Here is a 25,055-nt window from a genome sequence, read left to right as displayed (position 1 = left end):
TGTAACAGTTTGAACACAAATAAAAATCTTTATTTGTAAAATGCTAACCAGCATTTCTTATACTAACAAATCCTTGGGAACACTCTAAATCAAAATGCCAGGAATCACTAAAATATATTACACTATATACATAAAGCAAATGTAGAAATTAGGTACAATAATTCTGAATAGTTTTCAATAACTTGAAAAACATGTATGTTATAATGTTAAATAAAGGAATAAAGATATAAAATTGCAGGCATATTGCTATTCCAGATATAAACATAATATGATTTATTCAAATCTTAAATACCAGACAAAATTAAAATTGTGTCTTAAGTATGCATTTATTGATACACACTTAGGTGATGAATTGTCATGACGGGCAAGGAAAATAATTATAATGACAGACACACATTCGTGAGGAAGATTAGTGAGGAAATGATGATATAGTGTGGTTGTACATTTCCTCACTCAGCTAATGCGAGTTCATTTTGTAATTCTACAATTTCACGTTTATAGTCTCTGCCCATACACATGGGTCTTATAGTTCACAGTTCAAAATACGGAAAATTATGAGGAAAAAAGTAAGCTAACACACAAAATTATCTCTTTAAAAAGATTTATTTATTATGCATACAAATACTGGGGTGTAGGCCAAAGGACAGCGTGTAAGAGGACTCACCAGATACAGAGTGGGGAGTACACCAGGTATATCCACTGAAATCCACTGCTGAGGGGAGCAGCAGGGAGACAGAAGAGGTCTGCTCTGCCTGTGGAGTCAACTCCCTGGCCAGGGATCAAACTCAGGTCACAGTGGTTGGCAATAGCTTGACAGTGCTGAGACTTTAACTCCTGTACCACCAGGCAAGCACTGAAAGTATTTCTCTTTTGATGAAAAAATCACAGTTCACTGTTCCTTATTGTATTTTATTCTAATGTTCATATTTTCCACAATGTACACAACTCCTTTTCAGTTTCAGAACCAGCCAACCACAGCTAATAAAAAAATTTAGTGCAATCAGTGGTTCAATTAGCCCCCTGTTCCTTGGCAGGTGAAATGTAACCATAGAATATTTTTTTAAAACCATTCTTAAGAATTCTGTTGTGGGCCTCCCTGGTGGTGCAAGGGGTTAGCATGCAGCCTGTGGAGCTGTCCGCAGCCACTCAGCATGAGTTCAATCCCCAGCCAGGGAGCTACCCATGGGGCACAACAGACCTCTCCTGGTTCCCCAATGCTCCCTGAAGTAGTGTATTTCAGTCAATCTGCCTGTTCTGTTCCCCATTCTGTCTCTGGTGAATCCTCTCACACCCCCCCCAACAACATACACTACTGCCTGTAAACCAGATCTTGTATGCATAAATAAAAAAACCTTTAAAAAAACATTCTGTTGTGGTTATGTAGCAGGGTGGTGCCCAGGAAAAGGGGAGTTACAGGTCTTGCCTCACCCAAGGAGGGTGGAGCTGAGCAGGGAGGACAAAAGCTGGACAGGAGACTGGAGAAGGAAGGAAGCAGTGTGGAGAGCAAGATGGAGACCTGACATTGGCAAAAAATTCTAAGATGCTTATAATGTACAATTAATCAAATATTACAATAACTGAAATATAAAAAAATTAAGAGATATTTTCCCCTTAAATATTTAAAACAATTGAGGTGATGGGATTATCTATATAATCCAATGTAGTAGGAGTATTCATATAGTCCAGTGTAATCACAGAGGTCCACATAAGAAGGAAGCAGGAGGATTAGGGGTGGCAACAGATGTGAAGGCAGAAGCAAAGATGGAAAGGATGCAAGAAAGAGCGCAAGAGTTAAAGAATGCAGCTGGTCTTGAGAAGCTGAAAAGGGCAAGGATAGTCCCCCTTTGAAGTTCCAGAAAGAACAAACCCTGCCAACACCTTAGCCCAGTGAGACTGATGTTCGACTTCTGGCCTCCATAAGGCTTCCATAACTATAAGATAATAAATTTGTCTTTTTTTAAGATTTATTTATTTATGCACACAAGAACTGGGGTACAGGCCAGAGGTGGTACGGGTGAGAGGATTCACCAGAGACAGAGTGGGGAACAGAAACAGGCAGAATGACCAAAATACACTGCTGAAGGGAGCAGTGGGTGAGTCAGGAGAGGTCTGCTGTACCATGTGGGTAGCTCCCTGGCCAGGGATTGAACTCGTGATGCAGTGGCTGTGGATAGCTTCATAGGTTTCATCTTAGCCTCTTAAGCCACCAGGAAAGCCCCAAATTTGTCTGTTTTAAGTGATTATGTTTGTGGTGATTTGTTACAGTAGGAGTATAGGACTCTAGAGTTGTAGAGTTGGTGATGGCCATTGGCCAGAGTTCTGTTTCCTGCCACACACACATCTCCACCATCTCTATAGGGCTTTCTAAATGTCCTCATGACATGGCAGCTGTTTTCCCTCAGAGTTCTGTCAAAGAGAGTGGAAAACATATTATCTTTCCTGCCTAGCCTTGAATAGGACATTTTCAATATTCTCCTGGTTAGATAGCTCAGTCCCATACAGGTGGAGGGGACTATACAGGGCATGAATTTGGGAGGCGGGAATCATTAGGATCTATCTTGGAAACTGACTAGTACACATCAATGTTTTAAATGATAATGGAGCTCTGGTTTACAGAACACATGTAGTCACCTCATTTCCATGCCACTAAGAGCACACACGGCAGAAATGGACAGATAACCACTTGAGATGAAAAGAAAGATTAAGTCTGGGTCACAGGAGGCTCAGCTTGGCTGTCCTGACACCTCTCCTTTCCCCCAGAACTGATCTTGGTTGGGACAATATTCCTTGGACACCTGCAATATGAATTCATCCAGCAGCTACATGGACTCTGTCTGAATGTCTAAAACAGAGCCTGAAACAAAGGCTTGCGTGAGGATAGTTCACTTGGAAAGTGAGTCCAGGGTGAAAGGATTAAGATCTAGGAGCATGAAGTCAAGGGAGAGAAAGTCAATAAATGGATGGGCTTATAAACTGACCACCACTAGTGGCCAGGGTTCAATACCACAGGAACTTCCAGGGACCCTTTAGAAATGCATCTCAAAATGATGCCAGGTGATTAGCAGGGCAAACATTGATCCATCAGTTCCCACCCTCTTTTGCAAAAATTGCTCCATAGGCATTTATTAATTTTCCCCAAGCTCCACACTGTGCATACATAAATGCCAGGCTGATTCTATAGGATCTCAAAGTGAGGGTCCCTGAAAAGCCCTGGGGCAAAAGCATAAGGCACAATGAAGAGTCCCAAAGAAGGTGCTAACAGGTTGCACCTATGGGAAGCTGATAAGTCTGTGTAGAACTGATCCCCGTAACAGTGGCTAAGTAGGTAGAGTGAGAGGATGTGGAGTGATCTACAAGTAGTCTTTAATATTGGCCCTTTGTCAAGGATGCATAGTCTACAACTGGCCGGTGAAGTAGACAGGTAGATGTCCAAATATGGCAGAGCACCACCTTGGCCTGGCTGGGCATGCATTATGGTGGCAGACTAACAAGTTTTTCTCCAGGGGGACTACCTGGAACTCTCTCTTCCATCGAAAAGCAAAAGCAAAACTATTTGGCAACTTCTTAAGTCTTAATTAGTGTACCTAAGGCCTACCAGACAGCCATCTAAAATGGGAGGCACCCATTTATTCTCTGTTTTGGAACTTAATTATGAATTTCGGAGACTAAGACAAATATCTAAGTTATTACCATGAAGTATATTCGGAATCATTTAGATGATGACCAGATCAACAATAAAACAAAAGGTTTACTTAGTGTCTCATTTGTGTATTTGTGTTTAGCACAATAAATTATCATATTCTTTGGTGATTTTTTAGAGTGAATGAAAATTCTTTGATGATCCTCTCTTGAGACACAGGGCCCTTGTACCCTCCTCCTGAATATGCACAAATTTTGGTCACTGTACTCAGTAGGATAAGTCACTGTGTGACTTCTGAAGTTAGGTCAGAAAATGTAAGGGACACTTGGAGCTCTGAGCTGTCATATAAGCCCAGTCTTTTACTATGAAGAAACTGAGGCTGAGGAATTTCTAGAAGCTCCAGTCAATCACCAGTCAAACAACAGAATCAGCTCCAGTCAAACAATCAGAAACCAGTCAAACAATCAGCTCCAGTCAAACAATCAGAATCAAGCTCCAGTCAAACAACCAGAATCAGTTACAGGAGTGAACATCTTATTTACCTCCTGCCATCGAATCTTCTCTGAAGATCCCCCAGATATCTCAGAAGACAAGCCTTTCCTACTATTCCCAATTCCAATAATATTCCTACTATTCTGAATTCCTAACTCAGAATACATATGCATAATAAATAGTTGTTTAAGCAATTAAGTTTTGAGGGAGAAAATATAGCCAATGAAGAAAATTTTATATAGATGAATGAGCACAATAGTTTGAATAGCAAAAAGAAGTGGAAAAATTGAATCATAAAACAACAGTTTTATAGGCATGTTGAACTCTTATGATTAATGAAATTCATCTTTTTCATGAGTTTCTGTCAACAAAACACTATCCTTCACATTAAATTAATGTTAAATGAATTTTAGATTCATATGGTTTTTTTGTTTTATGTAAATTAATTTTGGCTCTTTAGTTTTATAAAAACTGTAAATGAAAGAAATTTATGTATTACTAAAATTAATACATGTAGGATATATAACACAAATAATTTTTCAACCCTGAAAAATCCTCTAAAAATATTTCTATTAAAAAAAATAAAAGTGATGGGTCCCGGGGTGCTGAGGGACCTCGAGTTTCTTGACTTCTGTGCGGTAAAGAATTTATGCAGGAGCCAGAGTAGGTCAGTTAGAAGTGAGGCTTTATTGTGCATGAAAATACAGAGTGAGTGCAAGAATATTCAGAGGGGAATAGAGCCTTGGGCCTTAAGACTGCTGATATAAATACTCGTTTAGTCTGAGGGGGCTGGAGCTCACAGATGGGAGGTGGGGGTGGCTTGACAACGTTTGCTTAACAAAAGGGGCAGGAATTTATAGGTATGGTGATGATACTGTGATTTCAGGTTTTCAGGTCTAGTCTCCCAGCCAGGAATTGATCCCAGGCTGCGCAGTGGCAGCGATGAGCCCACCATAGATTGGTGTTTCACAAAGCCACAACAGGAACTTCCCTGATGTCCAGGCAAGCAAGCAAAAAGAAGCAAATTTGTTTAGAGGAATATAAGAAAAAGTTTATTAAGAAGAAAATGAGCAGGGCCTCCCTGGTGGCGCGGGCGGTGAGCTCAGTGCTGTGAAGCTGTTCGCAGCCTCTGCAGTGCCCATTCAGTCCCCACCAGCCGTGGAGATGCCCACATGGCACAGCAGACCTCTCCTGTCTTGCCAGCTGCTCCCCTCTGTAGTGTATTTCAGTCAGTCTGCCTGTTCTGTTCCCCACTCTGTCTTTGGTGGAGCCTCTCTCCCTCCCACACATCTGGCCTGTACTCCAGTTCTTGTATAAATACATAAATAAATAAATCTTAAAAAGAAAAGAAGAACAAGAGGAGAAATAAAGTGGTCTCCCAGACCTGTGGAACCAGGCCAGGGAGGGGCAAGGAAGCCTAAGTGGAGTTGTGCCTCAGGGAATATACACCTTCTTTTCCTAATTATTCCAAAGCCCTATTAGACTCTTTGTGATTGCTTAGGTTTTAGGGATCTCACTCAATCTGTTACTGTGCCCAGAATCAGGTCTTGTGTCCCAGACCTTATTCTTAGAGTCATTTTTCTTTATTGTCTTTGTTTGGGAATGTCCTGATGCCCTTAGTCTAGCTGCTTTGATTAGCCCCCTGTGAAATTTGTAGCCCTTATCTCTGGAACCTTTCTTATTCGTCTGAGGCTTTTCCTATTCTATTCTGACCCTAGAAGCCATCTGCTTGCTTTAGGACTCAATGAGATTTGGCCAATTGTTTAACAAAATCTACCAACTCCTTACCTTCTGTTAGATAAGATAGTAGAAGTTTTACAACTAGTGTATGAGATAAACTAAAAGGGTTTGGATTAAACTAATAGGGTTTGAGCCACTTTATTCTGAAATGTCCACAGCTGTTTTTCAGAAATACTGAATAGGGAAGCAGGAATCTGCAGCCATTGTGCTAATCGCCATTTTACCTCAAGAGGATGCATATAATAATCATATTTGCAAAACACTGCCTTATACTGTTGTCATTTACTTTCTACTTGAAAACATACCAAAATACCTTGTTGCCCAGTGCTTTTGGATTAAGACCAACATCTCTATAGGAACTAAAAGGTCTTTCACAATCCACCCCTAAATTGTATTAGTGTCTTTCTTTCTTTCATCTTTTGCCTATGTTCCATCTATCCTAAAGCTCTTCCCAGTCTCCTCAGGAACTGCTACACTGCCTTAAAGACACAGCTCAAGAGCCACTGAGCCAAAGGGCAAGATAGCTTCTAGGGTCAGAGTAGAAGAGGAAAAAGCCTTGGAGGTAGGCTCCAGGGATAAGGTCAACAAATTCCAAAGGAGATTAATCAAACCTCCCCGCACCCCCACCCCAACTCTCTCCACTACACACACATACTAGGGCAACAGGACATTTCTGGACAAGGACATAAAGCAAAAGTACTCTAAGATAAGGGCTGAGATGCAAAACGTAATTCTGGGCACAGAAACAACAAGGCAGAATGAGTGAGACCACCAAAACCTGGCCAGTCACGAAGAGACTGATGGAGCTTCAGAAGGAAAGGCGTATATTCCCTGAGGCACAACTCCACTTGGTTTCCTTGCCCCTCTCCTCTCCCTGGCCTGGTTCTACCAGCTTGAGAGTCCTACTTTATTTCTTTTCCTAGACACCAACCCACTGGTGATCCAGGCTGCCACCACAGCCTGGGATCAATTCTTGGCTGGGAGACTAGACCTGACAAGCTAAAATTCTGGTAACACCACTTCCTCTGTGAAGACTTTCTGGATTTCCCCATAGGATTCCTTATTCTGCAATCTCACAGTATATCATTTATTTGGCCAGTTTTATTTAACTATGTGAGATAAACTATCTCACAGAGCTTGTCAGGAAATAGGAGTACATTCAAATGGGTAATTTGGGGAAAAATTTTCAGGGAATCTCCGCCTTACCTCCTTTGATTCCTCTGGCTGACTCAATAATAAACAGACAAAAGAGAGGTTAGCAATAGAAAAGACAAATTTACTTTTGTGTGCAAAGAGGTCCATAAGATATGGAACCAAATGAATAACCAAAACAGTTTATGTAGTTTTTAGATGAAGAAGCGATAAATCTTTGAAGGACAGAACCAAGATATTCTTGAGAATTATGGTTTAAACAACTAATTAAGTGAATTAAGCAGAACTGGTTTATAGTCTCCATCCACATCTCTGATGACAAGGGTGTCTTTCTACGTAGGGAAAGTATCTTTTACATAGAGATTTATTTCCTGCTTGACAAGAGAACAAGGGGAAGAATGTCAGAGAAAATTCCTGCTTTTAGGAAAAAGCGAGGTTTAAAGTATCAATTATTCATCAAACTGTTCTTTAATTAAAAACAATCCATATATTACCTCAGTACATCTGGGAGCTGCAAGAACCCAAGCAGAAGTCAAAGAGCAAAGGAACCCACTGATTCATCCATACAGATCAACCTCAAAGGTAGACCATGGCCTTGGGGCAGGAGCTGGAGGGGTTGACAGCCAAGCTCTTTATTTGCACGCGAATGGCATTTTATTACTATAATCTGACTATTTTCTCAGTGAACTCTAAAGTGCCAACAGTACCTCCATGTTCTCTGCACTTGGTAAAGTATTTGGACCAGATTAGTATCTTAATATTTACTGAATTCATGAATTAATAATGAATGGCATAAATGAGAGAATCAGGAGCATAACAGTATGCTTACACAGTCCTCAATTTTTTATTTAAAATTTACTTTACAGTTATTCTATTTATATCAGGTGCGGGAGGTGAGAGGATTCACCAGAGACAGAGTAGGAAGCAGAACAGGCAGATCTACTGAAATGCACTGCTGAGGGGTGCAGCAGGTGAGACAGGAGAAATCTGCTGCACTGTGTAGGTTAGCTCCCTGCCAGGGGATTGAACTTGTGCTGCAGTAGCTGTGGATAGCTTCATAGTGCTATGCCTAATCCCTCAGGGGTGGGGGCTGGAGCAGGTGGACAGAAAGGTAGAATCGGGCTGATTATATAATGGGGAGGAAACTGAAACAGATGACAGCCAGAATCTTTCTTTCTTCAGGTAAAAGAAGTCTGTCTAGATATATTTGTGAGGCATATGTGGGCAACCTGTAATGTGTGTGTGTAAGACACACTGAATCTCTGCAGAGCACATGCTTATGACACAGTGGGATTATTTATAAGGGAAAATGGTGGGAGTAAGAAAAGGTGGGGTTGCTCCACAGCAGGAGCTGATAGAGAAACAAAGAAGGGGAAGGCAGCTAGGGAAACTCTCTTCCCAAGCTCTCTTAAAGACTCTAGGTGTGCATCTAGGGAGCAACCCCCTTCTAATAGGTAGGAGTCTCCTCACTCCGCATGCTAAATGGAAAGCACTTTTACTTGCTTTCATCTGACTCCTGATATGGGAATGGCAGCTGTTTGGGGAAGGCTCAAAAGCAACTAAAAGTGATTGCTTGGGGGTTATGAGAGTTTCTCCCCTATTTATTCAGCACCAGTGGTTTCAGGCAGCCCAAGAAGACACAGTCACTCCAACTGCACAGGGCTCTTTTGGGGTTTCCAAGCAGAAAGGTTAAAGATGAGTAAAACTGTCTTCCTGGACTCAGCTCAATAGAACGAGGCATGAGGGAGGTCCTGCTGTTATTTAATACTTACTGAAAGCCCACAAAGCTCTACTATACATGAGTACAAAATTATGGCATGATCTTTAGCCACTGGAGGCCCGGCTGAATCTTCATGAGAAGCTACAATGCTGACTTCCCACAGAAGCAGAGAAACAGTTAAGGGACATTACACCCTCCGTGATTGGCTGGTGTGACTGCACTTAGCAAGCAGAGCTTTCCAGCAAGATGGAGAGGCACTCCCTGCTCTCTGCTCTGGGTCCCTGAAGCACAGATTCAGTCTATTTAATGCACTCATTACATCTTAATTATCAAGATTTACTTGCTTGTTGATTCTACACTTGCTGAGTGCGGCCTACTATGTGTCAGGCACAAATCAGGTGCTTAATAACTGTTGATAGAATGAAAAATGGAACCTCACTCAGCCTGTGAGAATGCAGTATGAGTATATGCATTTGTGAGGGCATAAGTGTAGGATTAAAAAAAAAGTGTTGCTTGAGCTAAATTTTGAAATATGAGTGGGAGTTAACCCCGTGGATAAGGGGAGGGGGGTGAGAAGGCATTCCAGGAAGAGGTAAAAGCACATGCCAAGGCATGGAGCTATATGGGGACTCGAGCACAGCTTACATGCTATAAAGCTAGCCTGGTGCTGGATAGAGACAGGGGAGGAAACCTGCTTTCAAACCAGTCCCAAGAACTGGTTTGAGATCGTATACTTAAAATATTTGCTTAGAAGGGAATATGAGTTTCAATTCCAGGGAGAGAAAAACCAAGATAGATATGGATTTTCTGAAGTCAGGAAACAGCATCGCGCTCATAATCCCAAGGCTGACCAGCGAGTGCACTGCTTGGCCTTTGGACACAACTGAAAACTCTTCTCCACAGTGTAAGAGCTGGTAGGTGGTGACTGTAGTGAATCACTGGGGGTTTCCCTCTGGGAGACCCATAAGTCTGATAAGCAGAGGGGATGGTGAGGGGAGAGAGAAAAGTCAGCGAGAGGACAAGAGTCAGCCAGTCGTCAATACACTGTTGTTTTAGTGAGAAGACCCCAGTGGGATGAATCATTTCTCCAAAACCAAAGAGAGATCAGTTATTAAGGGTTTTATAAATCGTAGCATGTTACCAGATATATAAGGTACTGTCATTATTATGATAGGAAGCCAAGAGTGTGGCCAGCTCACTCAAAGCATATGGGCAAAAGTAATTTTGGCAAGGCAATAGCAAGGGGGCTAAAAATGTTAAAGGCACAGAACAACAGTTGTGTTTCAGGGATGCCTGGGAAAAGGCATACTCAAATTTGATTCCTGCAGATACTTTATAAAGCTGTAATTCCCTCCTTACTTTTCTTACTGTTTACAGTAAATTATGAGAGAAGTTCAAACTGATTCTATGTGAATTCCTCAAGGGCAAGGAACACTCATATTTACCTAGCATTGTGCCTGGCAAGCAGGTAGCACTTAGTAAAGGTGGGTCTCTGAGAGGAGTGCAGGAAGGGGAGGAAGGATGAAGGGGGATGTTATAATGAAAAAAAAAATCATGTCTCCAGCTGGACAGTGATGGTTTGGTTTCTTGTCCAAAGCTAGTAAGCACTTACTGTAAGTACTTGGTCATTCACATTGAGGGGTGGAATGGATAATGATATCCCCAGCAAAATGAATAAATCAACTTGAGAAATGAAGAGAGCAGAAATCAAGAGTGCTACTTGGGGTACGCTTGTGGAGAAAAGCATGTGGGACTGGAAAATAATAGATTCTGTAGCTGAAGAGAAAAGAAAAGTATTTGCAGAAATATTATCCACTTCGGAGAAGGTGTACCGGTGGGGGGGAAGGAATAGGGCCTGGGAAGGTCCTACCGTTTCTGTCAAGGAAAAGGAAGCACTGTCAAAAAGATGGCAAATGTGGAAGGAAGAAAACCATAAGAATGTGGTCAAAGTAGATGTGTAAGATCAAATGCTGAAAAATCCAGACAGTAAAATCCAGAGATATTTGTATACATACAAATAAAATCTGGTGAGACATCATCTTCCCATTTATTTCCCTTTGGAGAAAAAAAAAATATTTTGAGCCAACAAGGCCACTTGGTAACATCCTTTACACCTATTCTAGAATGATTTTACTTGTAGTGCATATCGTAATGAGGACAGAGATTGCATTGTCAGGGTTTCCTAATCTTAATGTTTACCCAATACTAGACATCAAGGAAGTGTGACATCCAAGGTCCAGTATTTGGGAGGCACCTGTGGTCATCTGGCAATTTTTCAAGGGTCATGAGCAAGTGCGAAACCAAGAGCTCTCAGTAAAAAGATTAGTTTAAGAATAAAATACCAACGACAAATCTCTGAATTAGAGTAAAGATCATATGTGCAGGCTTGTTCCTTCTGATTTTCTTGTTAAAAAAAATCCCTGTTTATTTTGGTGTGTTAAACCAATAAGAGGGGTTTGAACTGAAAGGGGATTATCAACAACTCTAATGGAGAGCTGTTTAACCAATATAAACCTTTGTCAGAGTTTTCTCTATTAAGCTGTGGGCACCACACCCAAGCTTCAGGCAGCCATCCAGTTAAACGAAAAGCTAACAACTGGTAAACTGAGTTGTTCTGCTTTTCTCACAAGCCTGTTTTCTATTCTCACTATATAATCCCAGGAGCTCAAGGAAACCACTTCTATTAAAGAAGGACGTTACTGCGTTTGGATGTGTGGAAGAAGGCAGGAAGGGGAACAGGAAACCTCTCCCAGGAAAGCTCTGCGGTGAATTCCATGGCTTAGCTCCTTTCACCATTACATTTTTGGACAAGAAATCAGTCTATCTTTGGTTCCAAATTCACACCTTTGGGATTCGAGTGGAGTGAAAGTTCTATGAGAGATGAGGGTGCATCAGGAGAAGAACCTTTACAATCCCCAGACAGCATTCTCCCAATAAGCCTTGCTTGGTTTGGCACCATTTCTGCCTCCTCCTTCTCGTGGAGAGGTACTATTGGGTAGAAGTGTCCTGACTGCTATCTGCAGAGCAGCGTCTGCTGGTGCATGTAATCAGAGGACAGTGTGGATCAAGCTTCCTAAAAGCGATCCTGTCCTTCCTTTCCCTCAAGGATTCTGCAGCAGGGAGGGTGGTCTCCCAACACCCATCCTTTGAAGGACTCCTTTAGTTCCCCAGAGCAAGTCAGATCAAAGACCACACCCAGAGGCCTCTCCCAGACCCCATAAGTCTGGAGCCATCCAGAAGCAAGATCATCGTGGGGCTGCCAGGGAAGGAAGCCACACCCTGAACTCAGGGCATTCAGTGAAAATCATATATTGCAAAGTCTCATTCCCACACTGCCCTCACTCACTCATTCAATCACACTGACTGAGCAAAGACTATTGCAAAGCCCTGGGCTGGCTTCCATAATGCAACTTATTAACAAATATACATTCTTGCTTTGCCTCTCCTTGATACTTTTCCCCAAATAAACTTCTGAAAACAAATTTCATGATTCCAAGCTTTGTGACCACAGGCAAACTGCCAGGCTTCTCTGAGGGCAAAATGCCTAATGATTAAGTGGGAATCGTTTCATGAGGCTACTGTAAGAATTATATAAGAGGCGAAACATCCCTGGTACAGTCCTGGGCACACGGATGCTCAATAACCCCACACATCCTCTCTTCCTTCAAAAGACTCTCCTATCAGCACCTGCCACAGGCAGGTATTCCACCTGTTCTACTGATTTCTTGCAGGGGTTCAAACCTCTGCTGCAGATGTCTCCCTGGCCCTCCCCTCGCCTGTGACCTGTGCTCTTGCAGAAGTTCCTGCCTCGTGAAAATCCCATCTGTTGTGCAGTGGCCCACCACGGAGAAGAAAGCCCCAGCTGGGGGTGAGTGGTGCTGGTGGACAGAGGCCCCCCAGAGTCCCTGCCACTCCACCCTGTAGGAGGGAGACAAGTTAGGGCGCAGTAAGTCCTGAGGAGAAGTTACTCCTGGCCTGATCCCAAGGGAGACTCCTCTCTCCTCAGCAGTTCGAGGGCACTTTATCAGACCGTCCCTTACACAGGGGTGATCTGGGGGGTCCACCCCCACCGCAAGCTTCTGAGGCTCCCGCGTGTTCCCCAGTGCGCTCCTGCTGAGGGGCTCCAGAGCCCACAGTCACAGACGGTCCCTACGCGGACCCGCCACACAGGGTCTCCCCGCGGCAGCAAATGCAGTGTCTCGGGCGTCTCCGCTGACAGGCAGCCCCGGGGGGGGGGGGGGCCGCGCCCACACACTGCCTCAGCGCCCCCGCGGGGAGTCGCGGCCCGCCGCCCCGCCCCGCCCCCGTTTACTGGGACCATTGAGACACATTTTGTCAGTCACAGTGCATCTGGTCTCTGTCTGAGCCAATCAGTGTCGGGAGGGCGGGGCCGGGGGGCCGGGAGGCTTGGGGATTGGCGGAGTGCAGCCTGTGCCCCAGGGCATGCCGGGAATAGTGGTGGCCCGGGAGCGGCAGACCAGGCTGAGCCCTCCAAGCCCTTGAAGTTGCGGGGGAGGCTTAGCTTCAGTGTTTTGGCTGAGAACGCCCTTAAAGCTTAAAATAAAACCTGCTTGCAGGGTGTGGGGGGAGGGTGGAGGAGGACGCAGTTCAGCGGCCCCCGACCTCCCTCAGTTATGGTATGTAGTGGAGGATTTTGGGCTAGAGGACTGATGAGTCCAACACCCCCAGCCCCCAGCAGACTCTCCAGATCCCCACAAACTGCACCCCAGCCACACCCCAGGATGCCTCTCCGCACTTACGAAGGAAATGCAAGCGACCAGGAGAAGGATCCGCACCAGGAGGTCTTCAAACTGCTCTACCACCAACTCCCACAGGGACTTCCCTGGGGGAAGAGGCGAGCAGAGGGCCCCCCAGGATGAAGGTCTAGAGGATGAACGTGTGGGACTCCAGCCTAGAGCAGGAATGGGGTGATAGGCACCTTGATACCGACAGAAGGGTGGAGGGAACTTGCCAGGAGTCAAAAACAGGCTCCCAAAGTGATGGGCAGTTGTTCAAGGGCTGGATATCTCAAAGAGAAAGTGCCTGGAAACTTGTGCCCCCAGCCAGACTCTAACCTGTGGGGAGGGCCGTTTGTCCTGGGAGTCGTAGGGAGAAGGGAGTGGGGTACAGAGGAGACGGGGGTCATTGATGAGAACTCAGGGAGTCCAGTAACTTACCTTCCTCAGCCGGGAGCTCTACCCAGGGAAACAGAAAAGGACATATTCATTTGGGGTTCATTCTAATACTACCCCACCACCACCACCAGGACTTATGCCTAAAGTAAGGGCACCAAGCCACCAAAAGGGCACCTGAGGTTCACCAAGGTCATCCCATAAAACCTCCCCAAACTCTGAGTCTCAGGGCCCTCCCCTCCCCTGCAATCTGTACCATGAGCCAGTTCCTCCCTGGGGTACCCTGGAGGGAGCGCCCCTGTGTGCATCTGCGTGTGTGCATGTGTGTGTGCTACAGTGCTATGAGAGGGCCCTGCCAGTCTCCCCCAAGGGACACTCACCATTGGGGCCGTATTTCTCCAGATGCCGCTTAACTTGGTCCGGGGTGAAGCCTATTGTCTCTCTTACCCCAAAATGGGCCAAACATTCCTCTGTGGTCTTGGAGTGTGCGGCCTCCATTGTGCTCCCTTCCTGGGGGCCAGGGGAGGTGTGTTCCTTCTAGGGGGGCCTTCCTCAGTGTGTCCACACGTGGGGGGCCTTCCTCAGTGTGTCCACCTGCCTGTTTGTCTGTGTTTCTTCCTTTTCTCTCCTACCCCCCCAGGTTTTTCTTTCCTCCACGAAGCTCTGACCCCCGTCCCACTTGCAGCAGCCGGCCACCCCCCAGCCCCCGCAGGTCCTTATGAGGGAGTAGGGGAGGCCAGGCTCCCCCTCCCCCAGGTCAGGGATTGGCTGGCTGAGACTCCAGCAGGAGGGGTCAGGAGAGAGATATTTCTGCTGACAGAGGGGGAACAGTGGGGCTGCAGCCTGAGATGTCACTCACGAGGGAGCTAAGGTGGCTCCAGACCCAGGGGAGGGGGGCAGGGAAAAACACTGCTTTCTGTCTTCTGCTATGACTCCTCCCCCAACTGCCTCGACTTCCTCAGTTACACTTAATTTCCTATTCCTGTTCTTTCCCTGAACTGACTCCTCTCAGACCTTCACATTCACTCCCCTGGCACCTCTTCCCAGTTCGCCCAACCTGACCCCGTTTCTATTGCCACAGTTCTCCTTCCTCCTCACCTACTTTACAGAAAAGTTAGCAGAGATACTCCAACTTTTAGGGGATCGAAGAGAAGAAGGACATCCTTTGAGGGCCAGAGGAAGTGGCTCTAGAGGAACAAGGGGAAGTAGGGAGCGAGAGGGTCAAAGGGACAGGGCAGAAGATGGTAACTCTACCCTTGGGAGGGGTTGCCACAGCCATCAACAAGGGATTTAGTGTCCAGGCCCTGTGATCAAAGCCAGGACTGCCTGTCTCTCCCCTAAACTGCCCCCCATCATCGCTCTAACTGAGCCTCTGAGAACATGGCCTTCAGGGTTCCCCCATTCCCGACAGGGAATCCCCCGCCCCCCGTACAAGAAAACGGGATACCCAGGCAGCTGGGTAACCCAAGAGGCTACAGAATGTGCTGATGGCAGAGAGGGAGAGATGTCTCAGGATGGGGGTACGGTCACCCCAAGTCTTGTATTGAGGGTCACCTCACCCCACACTGTGCTCTTTAGCCCAGGGTTTACAGAGGTGGTGTGTGGTCTGCAATGCTCTCTGGTCCTGAGTATCTGTCAAAGGTACTGAGGTGTGCAGTTGTGTGCTCAACCCCACTGGAAGAGACAAGCGGAAGGGCACAAGGAGAGGGGCCTGGGGGCGCTGGATAAGGCAGAGGCTGCAGCCCCAAGGAATGGGCTCAGCAGGTCTAGGGGAAAGGACAGAACAGAGCCAGAGCTGGGGGAGCAGAGGGGGCTGCAGGGTTAGAGGAGGGGGTCTGAGGTGCAGTGGGAAAAGGGGTAGCCCAGAGGTGGGGGGGAGCAGCCAGGGGGTGGGGACGGGGCCAGGGCTGGGTGCAAAGCCACAAGTTGTTGCTGAGCGGCTGGCCTTGGCGTCAGCTTCCTCAGAGAAGCAGCTGCTCTGAGCCCCCCACCCCCCGGCCCCACCCCTGCTTGGGGATGAGGGACTTTTGGTTCCTATCAGGGCAGCTGCTGGAGGAGCAGACAGGGTAGACAGGGTGTGGGTAGGAGAGGCAAGGAGGGCAGAGAGGCTCATGGAGAATCCTGGGAAAGGTCAGTGAGGGGAAGCACATTTTGACCCTGTCCTCCAGCCCTAACTCCATCTCGGCCTGCTCCCTGAATGATGAGGCCACGGACCTCGGAAAGGGCCTGGAGGCTGCTTGCTATTCTCGTGCTCAAGTTCCTCAGTAGACGAGAGACACAGAAGACGGCAGGCAAAATAAAGGGAAACCCCACTTTTGGGGAGTGGGTAGGTCAACAGGGATGGGGTGGCTGGCACTTAAAGATTTAGCTCCCCTCATACTCACCCCTTCTACTCCCTGAGCTTGGGGGAGGGGCAGCCTCCAGGGTGAGTTAAGGGCACGGTGCTCCTCCCCTCCCTCCCTTCCCCCCCTTTACAGGGTTCCCAAACCCCTCCCCTGAATCAGAATCCTGCTGTGACCCATTAGTGGGAGGGGGGTCAGACAATGGGATGTGTCCAGGTCATATCAACAGGCACCTCCACCTGGTCTAGCACCCACCTTCTCAGGTCAGAGCCAGGCATAGCATGTGCCAAGCTTTTTGGGGCTGGCTGGCTTCTCCCCACCACCACCTGGAGGAGTGACAGGGGCACTGTCTTAAAGGAGCAGGAATGCCCATACATGGAGGAGAGACTGCAGAGATCACAGCTTCAAGGAAGTTGCGAGCAAGAGACCCAGGAAAGGAGGCTTTACAGGCCACTGCTGCCAGCAGGGCCCTTTAAGGTTCTCCATCTCTACCACCCCCAACTTCCCAGAGGGGGACTGAAGCCAGAGAGGGGAGGGCCCCAGCCAAAGGCTGCCAAAGAATCGCCATCAGGTATGAAGGCTGCCTAATGAAAGCTGACTATCTCCCACCCAGGGTCTCTAAGCTCTAACTTCAGAGCTGGAAGATTTGCTTCTCTCCTATGAGGGCTGTGTGGGAGCCACGTTCTGAAGGACATCAATGCAGAGCCAGGCCAGTCACTGGCCAATTTCAAACTTCAGTTCAACCACCCATTGAGAAAGACTTAGAAGGAAAGTCTCTTAGGTGTCTCTAGCCAAGACATGAAAATCTTGGTGGGGTAGGGGAGTATCCCTGTATACCTCTCCCCAACCCATCTTCAGAAGGCAGGTCCCTGAAAGCTGGCAAGCTGGCAGGGTTTCAGGGAAGGGGGAAGCCTCACAGCACCAGGAACTGCCAGAGGAGGAGGATCAGTTCCTGCTAACTGGGGAGTGGGGGTGTGTGAGTAAGGAGGGAGACAGATATCACCGCCTTTACTGCCCTCACTTTAAGAATGCAGCACCCAGATCCCCAAACCATTCCTCCCTTTTCAAGGCCAACCCTATCCCCAGATTCCAGAGGCCAAGGTTTAGGGGAGCCCCAGGGATCATCTAAAACAGGGAGAGCCAGCAGACTCCCCCACTCTACCTCAGCATGGGTGGCCTGTGAGCCCAGCTGTCTCCTGTCCATCTCCCAATAGGACACAAAGCCCAGAATAGCAAGGTCATAAGCGTGGGTAGGGCCTCCTGGAAGTGGGGGCAGAGGCTGGGGGGCACCTGGAAGGAAAGCAAAAGGCAGGATGGTAAGAGGCAGAGCTGGATGGAGGTGAGCGGGCCAAGCATTTTAAGTAGGATTCTTCAGTACCCCATCCCTCCTAGTTGGTACCCACCACCCCAGAGCTGGGAAGTCCAGGGGTGCCCTCTGTTGGAGAGCAAAATCACAGTTCAGTTCAGAGGGCGGAGCCTGGGTTTAATGGAGGGCCCTGAGGAGGAGAGGAGCGCTGCAAACTCAAATGCCCACAGGGGCCAAGAAGTCATGTGACTTTTTAGGTGGGTGGAAAGGCAAGGTGGAAGATGAACTCCTTGAGGCTGAATCTTCTGATTTCAAGAGAATCCGGTAATCTGTGAACTCCAGTGGAAACATCATCCAGGCCAGGCCAATCACGTCAGCAGCTCCGACCCAGATGTGACTCCCGTTTCACAGATGTGTCCCCACATGGTATCCTGAGTCGGGGAATGCTACACCTTGCCCAGGTAACAGAATAAATAACAGGCAAAGTCAGGTGCTCTTTGCCTTCCATCCTCCAGCTTTCCCGCTGGGCCCTGAGGGGCTGTCAGCCTGCCCTGGGCCCTCTCCCCACACAGACGCCATGGCCCTGCCGCCCACTCCCGGCGGTCTCCCTGCCTGCTTTCTCCCTAGGGTAGGAAGCCTTAACCAGAGACTCCACAGCAGGAAAGGCCCCTGAAGACTGGAAACCCCGCTTTTCACCATCCTGTCCCATTAAGGGAAGTTGCCCAGAGACCCCGAGAAGAGGGGTCCGGCTCTGCACTTACGACTCGACCACCACCACAGCCCGTGAGGAGCGGGGGCTGGAAGCACAAGGCTGGAGAGCAACAGGGACTCGACCTGACCCTGCTTCCCAGCATCGTAGCTCTGGCGCTGACAACACTGAGTGGGCTGCTTTCCTGACCCGCATGGCCCAGCCCCCACCGCAAACACTGGCCACAGCCATCACAATGGAACTAAGATAAATCCTTTTATTTATGTGTCTCCATTTTGTTTAAAACAACAACAACCACCACCTTAATATAACTGACAGCCCTTCCCCTGCACCCTTCCTTGGGCTGGGGAGGGGTGGTTAATGGGGAAATGGCCCCCAGGGGTGGGGCTGACCATAGAGCCCCTCAGGGAGGTAATGGAGCCCGAATCCCCTGCCCAGGGGACAGGGCACCTGTAGTGTATGAACTGGGGAGTTAACAGGGCTCGTCAACCTTTTCTTGTACCATCATACATGCCTTTGGCCTTCAAGGGTCAGGAAGCATGTGGGAGGGGATTCCTACTGCTCCTCTTTGTCCTTACCCAGTCCCAATCTCACCAACCGAGGGCTGGGGAGCAAGAAGAGTGGAGAAAGAGTGGGATGGGGTGCCTCACACGAAGGAGTACTGGTTATTAATGGCTCTGGGATGGCCCCCTTCTTCTCCATCACACCCTAGTGGAAACTGCTGGAGCTGCACCATCAGGGTCACCCCAGAATCCCCACCAGATCCAGAGACTCCCTGGCCCTCCGTGCCAGGTGCTATGGCCTCTTCCAATTCAACCACGGGGACCAGCTCAACCACAGGGACCAGCTCTTCCTGGACCCCTCCACTGCCCGCTTTCTCTTTCTCTTGCCTCTCTGGCTGCTGCAGCGGTTGCTGCCGCCACTTCTGGCGCCCCCGACACCTCTTCTGCCCCAGGTTGTGGGGGATCTGTCCATGAAGGGGGTTCAGGGGGCTGCGGTAGGTCATGGGAGGTGTTTGGTTCTAGACAGGAATGGTAAGAAGACAGACTGATTGTGGATGGAGGCAAGCTCCTGCAGCGGCCTTCCCTTCGCTCATCCCCCCAGGAGCCATGTGCTATCTACCCCACGTCCCATCTCCTGACAACCCCCCATCCATGGAAGATGTATCATGGGCGGCAGTGAGAGGAGGACCACACTTACACACAGTCACTCGCTCCGAAGGGCATGAGGGTGGAGGAGGCATCGGGGTAGCATCGATCTCCCTCGCACACCCCTGCATGGCTCCCGGCCTGGGGGGGGAGGGGCAATGTGGGGTCAGATGGGATGTTGGGGTGGGGAAAAGGGAGAGATCAGACAGGGACATCAGACATGGGGGGGGGAAGGGGATCAGCCCAAGTGTCCCCAAGAAGGGCAGGCCAAAGGCAAGGGTGTGAAGAAGGGCAAAGACAAGGCCGGGAGGATGGGCCTAGGAGACAGACAAATGATGGCACAGAGCAGCTGGATGGAATGGGGATGACCCGCCCGACTTAGCTTCCTCCCTGGCTCCCACAGGAGCCCTCTGCCAGCCTACATCCTCTCAGTGTGCTTCTTCCCTCCAAAACCCCAACACTCTGGGGCCTTCTCCACCCTGTTCCCCTAACAGCACTTTCCTCCTCACAGCCCCCCTCCCCATCTTTCTGGCACACACACCTCCTCACTTCTTGGGTGCATGGGCACCTCCTCCCCTGCAGACCTGCTCTGCTCACCCTGCTGTTGCTGGGAGGATACAACATAGCTGACAAGGACAACGTCACTGGGGCCTCCAGACTCCAGAGGGATGGGGTGCACCCGGAAATGCTCGAGCATATCGAAAATGGACTGGAACCACAGGTGCTGGACCCGGCACTGACCCTCCTCATTCAGCGACAAACGCAGGTGCTGAGGGTAGGAGGAGCCAGGTGAAGCGGGAGTCTAAGCCCCTGCCAGTTACAGAGCGCTCTCCCCGACAGCAGTGTGCCCGCGCCGCCTGCAAGCTCGCTGCATGGAACACAGCCTTGTTCTAGTCACTCACCTTAGCCTTGCCCTGGAAGTTGAAAGTGAGGACATACGCGCCCCTCCTTGTCTCACTCTGTCGTACCAGGAAGACACCGTGGGAGCCGGCACCTCCCGCCAGCACTAGCTGGGCAGCCTTGAGTCGAGAGAGCATCCCGTGGAACCAAGGATACCCTGAGAGGGGCTGGACCCCTCACCTCCCTCTGACTCCCCCTGGAACAGGAATGACCCTTCAGGAAGGAGAGAGGGAGGGAAACTGGGATCAGGGATGCCTCCCCCATCCTGGGGGAAAAAAAAGTCTTGCTTTCCCCTGTGTGTCACTCCCACCCCTACCCCCCCGCCCCCCAGGCAGGTGCCTCAGGAGGCCAAGATAGCTTCAGGGAGGCAGGCAGCTGGGTCTGGAGGCAGACACACACTCACACCTCTGGTACCTGTGGCTGTCTCCGGAGTGTCCAGGGGTGGGTAAGGGGCTGAGAGGGGATGAACCGGCCCTGCTGGGGGTCCCTCTTCAATGGGCATTCGGGGGGGCAACTCTGGGGGATGTAGTTCCATTGAGTCAAAATGGGAGGCGGCAATAGAGGCAGAACTGGGGGAAATGGATGCCAAGGGGCGGTCTGAGAGGCCACCATATGCTCCTGGTGGGGGGAACCGGGAGTGAGCAGAGTTGAGAACTCCAGAAGCTCCCTCTGGCAGGACTGTTCTGCCTGGGTACACGTCACCACCAGCCAGCCGACCCCCAGTCAGCTGGCCAGGGTGCTGGGTCCTTCTTTAGGTTTTATTGACCCCTGATGGGTTTATTGATGACTAACTTAGATTTCCTGCAGTGCTGAGGGAACTGCAGTCACTGCAGAGGAGTCCTCGCCTCAAACGCGCCTATGCCTTCTCTGCATCACTAGCTGAACTTACAGCTATTGTTGCAGAAGTGGGGGTAGAATCCCACATGCATTTTCACTTTACAAATAGGTCCTTTTCCTGCCTACAGCACAATGCCCTCAACTCTTGGGGCTAGTAATCCTAGGAATCCCAACTCAACTGACTTGACCTTCAGTCAGCCTGTATTCATGTATCCCTTGTTTGAGCCCAGTCATCCCATATGATTTTTCCAAATCTGGGCTCTCCCCATCTCACGTCTCTGTTCTTGACGACTGCTCGTGCAAGCCACACTCTTTTCTCTCATCTCCCTGTCTAGCCTGACTCCACCAGGGTCCTACCCCTCTGAGCCCCCAAGGCCTCTATGCCCGAGTTCCTCTTTCCACTTGGATGTCTTGTGAGCCCATGGAGGGCACAGAGCTCATCTCAGGCATCTCTGTGTTCCCCACCCTGCCCAACGCAGGGCAAGGCATGTGCGAGGGTATTCCTGAGTGTCTGCTGACTGGCAGTCCAGGCCTACAGGTATGGTCAGTGCTCAGAGCTAAGTAGAAAAAAACACAGAGAACAGCCACTCGGCAATCAGGCTGGCGTAGGCCGTCTTTGTCAGTGACTCTCAGGTGACCCAAAAAAAGCCATGTCCACCCCTTTACCACCACAAGGTCTTAGCTGCCTGAGAAACAAGGAGATTGGAACTTATAAGGTTCATTTTAGCGCTCAGATTCTCTAATTCATTTGTTCATTCACTGAATACAGCCTGCATGCTATGAAGCTGAATTACTGTGAAGCTGAACCAGAGGATCAGGAAGAAAAGGTATAGTCGAGTCTTGTAATGTGAGCTGCGAGTTTATGTGGTGAGCAGGACATGCATGCATTTAGTCAGCTGAGAAATACTGGCACAAATACAGGCAGACACAGTTTAAGAGCAAAACAAAGACATCTATAAAATGTTCTGGAAGCTTGGAGAAATGTCTAGCCAGAGTGGTGGCCTGTACAAGACTTATGGGAAAGCGGGTCAGGCTGGGCACAGACGGGTGGACAGGAGTTTGCTTAGGACTCAGATGATGGTGGTGGTGATCTGATGGTTCTAACTGGCTTCCTATGTTCAGGAACAAAAGATAAAACATTGGGGGATGGAAGTGGGAGTAGGCAGCTGAGAAGCAGGATTGGGGTGCCCTAGAGTCTGGACAGAGGGCCTGGGCCTAACAGAGGCTGGGCTTGTACAAAGGTGCCACCCTTACCCTGTGACAGACGGTCGTTGCTCTCGCTGGGGCCCAGCAGCAGATCCTGGCTGGGCAGAATCTCTGAGTGATTGAGGCAAGGCGGCTCCAGGTTGTCTGTGTTCTCCCTTGTAAGGAATGAGGTCCCAGGGGCCAGAGGGAGGGTCATGGGACGAGGACTGGTAGCAGGGCAAGGTCTGCACAACAGAAAAATGGTGCTGGGAGACAAGTCACCAGATGAGAGGCACAAAGCTGCTCCCCACACCCGCCCCCAGCATCTCTCACAGCCAGAAGTCAAGTTCCTCACCCTGGTCTCAGGCATTCTTGGATGTCAGACACCCAGGCCTTTACATGTAGAGCGTCAGCCGTCTCCAGGATATATTCTGAAGGGCCTTCCACCTACAGGAACAAGAGGAGGTTCAAAGGCCACTTCTGGATCCTTAGACCTTCATCTTCCTCCAACAACCAGAGAATCCTCCTGCTCTTCCTTCCTCCCAGAAAAGCCGTGGCCCTCAGGGACACACTCTCAGGGTACCTGACACCTACACTTTCTTCCACCAATGCCCCCTGTTTGTTTGCTAACAGCTTTCTCCCCAACACAAGTGCCCCAAGAGGGCAGGGGGACAGGGCTCCTCCCTTAACCACAAATGTGTTCTCTCGGTCAGGCATCTCCAGGGCCGTGGCTGTCCGCACATCAGTGATAGTAGAGCAGGGGATGCTAAGTCGCGGCCGGGACGCCTAGGTTGGGAGGGAGCGAAGGGCAGGTATTTGGTGCACAGAAACCATCCTTCCTTCTACACCCTAGTTAGACTCAAGCAAATGACTATTTTTTTAGTCCTTGCCCACAGCTACTAGCCCAAAGCCAGGAGTAAGCTTTAAAAACAGTACACAGAGCCATGTGCAAGGGCGGGCAAGCCTCCCGGCCTATCTGCAGGGCCCAGCCACCACTCTGGTGGCTCAGTCACTCGCTCCCCACCCCCCCACCAGACCTCACCTTGGGTGGTACAAAGAATTCCAGGCGACTTCCTCCTCCTCCTTCTCTCCGAAGCAGCAAGTGACACTTCTGCCACTGAGGCTGCCCTCCTCCCCCTGAGGTAGGCCCAGCTGCCCCTCCCCCCCGGCCCACTCCAGCTGGGTCAGGGGCTGCCTCTTCAGCCCCCATGAAACTCAGCAGCTCTTCCCTCTGCACCATCCCTGCTGCATCCTTCAAGGTCCCCCCACCCCGACTGAGTCTCAGCCTCTCAAAACGGTGAGTCCATCTGTCCCCAGGGGAGGTTCCATCACTAACCAGTCCCCTGCCAATGGTCCCAGCCCCACCAGAGGAGTTGGAATTGCTGTTTCCACCTAAGACTGGGGGGCCTGTTGAGGTCTCTAGGGGCCCAGCTGGGGAAGGAGGGTCAACAGCCCCCCGCCACTGCAGGATGCCACGGACTGAACCACGGACGGAGTGACCCACTGAATGGAGGGAGAAGTGTTTCTTTAGCTTCGGCTTCGAGGAGGTCGTAGAAGAGGAAGAGACCGAGGAAGGGAGGGGGCCGGTTAGGTCCTCAGATGATCGAGAAGGGCCCAGCACAGCCAGGGGCCCGCCCACCCTGCAGCTCTCAAGGGACAGGTCATGTGGCAGGATCTCCACACCAGGACTCAGGGGAGCCAGGATGGGTGGTGAGAGGGAGCCAGAGCCCCGGGCCACCTCGGCTTCAAAGTGCTGCAGGAAGAGCTCAGCAAAACGGCGGGAAAAGGCGGCCTCAGTGCCTGGCCCTGCATACTGGTGGTGGGAGGCCAGGTAGAGGCGAAAACGGCGGGCAAAGTCCAGGGCAGCAGCCTGGGCATGGGACTCGCAGAACTCCCGCCAACTAGGAGGAGGGGGCGGTGGCAAGGGGGGAGGGGAAGGGGAGGCCCCATCCTCTGGGGAAGGGGCACCATTCATGATGGTCCCCAGGAGGTGGAGAGAGGGAGCCTATGGGGAGGGGCAGCAAAGTGGGAAGCGGCCAGAAGACACGGGGTGAGCGGCAGCAGCTGCAGAAGGAAGAGAGGCACATACAGAGTCACTGCTGAGGTGGCACTGGGGGCTCAGCCCCACCCCGAGCCAGACTCCGTACTCTGCTCTAGAGTCTTCAGAGAGCCCGGGGAAGGATATCAAACTGCCTCCCTCCCAGGTCCTCACACCCCACACACCCCAGTCAAGCAGCTCCCCATGTCTAGCCTGCACTATCCTGCTGCTTCCCAGCCCACTGTCCCTGGCATTGGTTCCAGGAGCAACGTGGAGCACCTTCCTCTAAAAAGGAATCTCTTTCACCGCACCTCGCTTCTCTACAATGACTCCTTACATGTTTTCCATGTGTTGCTCTTACCTTTCCAAGTGAGAGGACTTAGTAACCTCTACAACAGATAAGACTGAAGCTCAGAAAACTTTAAGAACTCCAAGTCTACTGTTTTTCCCATTGCATAGTCCATGACCCCAGGGACTGGCTGGACCAGCCTCAGTCATGGTCCCACTGGCCCCTCACTGCCTGGCTCAGGGAGCCCTCAGGGGAGCTTGGCCTGCAGAGCTGACAGATCCTGCCTCGTGCACCCTGAGGGCCAGCTCTGAGTAGGGAGGTTACTCATTAAGAATGATGGATGGATGGGCCTCCCCGGTGGCGCAGCGGTTGAGCGCTGGGTTGCGAAGCTGCGCGCGGCCTCTGCGGCGCCGGTTCGATCCCCG

The 25,055-nt window shown here is 49.8% G+C and overlaps 1 long non-coding RNA gene and 1 pseudogene across 1 annotated transcript; both read right to left on the bottom strand.

Annotated features, from left to right (window-relative positions):
- Positions 1-13,528: 13,528 nt before the first annotated feature.
- Positions 13,529-14,294, bottom strand: LOC119250731 (uncharacterized). The gene is made up of 3 exons (XR_005126414.2): positions 14,257-14,294; positions 13,922-13,939; positions 13,529-13,587 (listed from the first exon to the last, which is right to left on the bottom strand). It is a non-coding gene; the product is annotated as an uncharacterized LOC119250731 (long non-coding RNA).
- Positions 14,295-18,480: 4,186 nt separating this feature from the next.
- Positions 18,481-24,394, bottom strand: LOC119250728 (SH2B adapter protein 1-like; annotated as a pseudogene).
- Between the last annotated feature and the right edge of the window lie 661 nt (positions 24,395-25,055).

The sequence above is a fragment of the Talpa occidentalis genome, unplaced genomic scaffold (assembly GCF_014898055.3).
Source record: "Talpa occidentalis isolate TD23 unplaced genomic scaffold, MPIMG_talOcc4v2.1 talOcc4.18, whole genome shotgun sequence".
In the NCBI taxonomy this organism is placed as follows: Eukaryota; Metazoa; Chordata; class Mammalia; order Eulipotyphla; family Talpidae; genus Talpa; species Talpa occidentalis.
Note: the sequence above shows the minus strand (reverse complement) of the source record. Positions and strands in the feature narration are given on the sequence as shown.